Raw genomic sequence first — 1,740 nt, 5'->3', positions numbered from 1 at the left:
GATACCATATGTTTGCACTCATAGGTCTAACAGGAGAACAGGAGAAACCTAATGGAGGTTCAAGGGTAGGGGAAGAGGGAAAGAGAGTTGGGGAGAGAGAGGGATGCAAAACCTGAGAGACTACTGAATACTGAAAACGAACTGAGGGTTGAAGGGGGAGAAGGGAAAAGAGGTGGTGGTGATGGAGGAGGGCACTTGTGGGGAAGAGCACTGGGTGTTGTATGGAAACTAGTTTGACAATAAACTACTTAAAAAAATAAATAAACCTCACTCTTTGCAGTGAATTTATATCCATGATTTAGCTCAGGGAATTGATGCTCAAAGAAGCTAATAATGGTAACCCACTGAGCCTCTTATTTGTAGAAATTCCAGTGGACAGAATGAAGACAATATCATCATGGAATATGGCCTGTTCTGCCTGTGCATATACCAACTCTGTTAGTGAAAGCCTATTTTCTGTTCTCCCTTGTCAGTATATGCCTTTCCCTGCAGTCAGGACCATTTTTTTTTTTTTTTTTACTAATCCCCACATGCTTGGCACTGACTCTTCCCTAATGCCATTGCTCTTGCTGCTTCTCCATTACAGGAACTTCTCCCCCCTCTTTACCACATTCTGAAAATCAGGTTTTCCCATGGGGCCCTGCTGTATAAGCCCTCACAACCATGGCTAATGAACTGGAGTCCACCAGATCAGTCCGGGTCCATGATAAACTGGTTAGTAAATTATTTTCAATATAATCTTTCCTCCCAATTATTTTTGCCATTTCCTCTCCATCCTCCTTTTTTATTAAACTCTTCACTTTGAGTTGATAGCACACTGACTAACACTTGGTCACATGGCATTAAGTTATTTTCTTTTTTCATCTATTTTTGGTTCATTCTCTTAGTTTAGTTAAGTTATAAAACTATGCCCTATACTACTGGTCTTCAAGCCTTTTGATTTCAAGACTCCATTACGTTCTTATATGCTATTAAGAACCTGATGATTCTGATCACCAATTCCAATGTGTAGAGGGGGATTTCCCAACATCACCAAGTAATTCTCTGATACCAGGTGGGTGTCTTATAGTTCAACTTAATTAATACCTGAAGATGGCATTGTATCACAAAGGTTAAGAGCTCAGTCCTACAAGACCACCCCTTCTCCCACTTTAGATGCCACTTGCAAGTTCAGGTTGTCACCTGTGTTTCTGACTGACTGGCTATATAGGGTGGAGGTTCAATTAATTTGCTAGATTGACTCACAGAACTCAGGGAGATATTATACTTACTAGATTACTGGTTTATTATAAAAAGGCAGATCTCAGGAACAGCCAAATGGAAGAGAAGCATGCAAATTATGAAGAAAGGACAAGGAGCTTCCATGTTCTCTCCCAGCACCCACTCTTCCCAAATCTCCATGTGTTCATACATCCAGAAGCTCTATGATCCCTGTTCTTTTGAGTCCTTATGAAAGTGTCATTATGTAGTCATGTTTCACTAAATCGCTGGTTATTGGTGATTGAACTCAACCTGAAATCCCTCTCTTTTTTTCAGAGATCAGGGGGTGAGGCCGAAAGTTCCAACGCTCTAATCATGATTGGTTCTTCTTGCAACTATCCCCCCGTCCTTAGGTGAGGTCCAAAATTCACCTCATTAATACAACAAAAGACATCTGTATCACTCTAATCACTTAAGAAATTACAAGGGTTTTAGAAGATTTGTGCCAAAAATGAAGACAAAGGCCAAAAATATATATTT

General features: G+C 40.2%; 1 long non-coding RNA gene across 3 annotated transcripts in view; it reads left to right on the top strand.

The window, feature by feature from the left end:
* The first annotated feature begins 591 nt into the window (after nucleotides 1-591).
* Nucleotides 592-1,740, top strand: part of LOC115296849 — a 51,886-nt gene continuing 50,737 nt past the window's right edge. For all 3 annotated transcript variants that reach the window (XR_003911093.1, XR_003911091.1, XR_003911092.1), the window contains exons 1-2: nucleotides 592-714; nucleotides 1,537-1,613. This is a non-coding gene — a long non-coding RNA (uncharacterized LOC115296849). The remainder of the gene's footprint in view (nucleotides 715-1,536; nucleotides 1,614-1,740) is intronic.

This window comes from Suricata suricatta, chromosome 7 (genome assembly GCF_006229205.1).
Source record: "Suricata suricatta isolate VVHF042 chromosome 7, meerkat_22Aug2017_6uvM2_HiC, whole genome shotgun sequence".
NCBI classification, from domain to species: Eukaryota; Metazoa; Chordata; class Mammalia; order Carnivora; family Herpestidae; genus Suricata; species Suricata suricatta.
The sequence above is the reverse complement of the archived record's forward strand: the minus strand, read 5'-3'. Positions and strand labels throughout refer to the sequence as shown.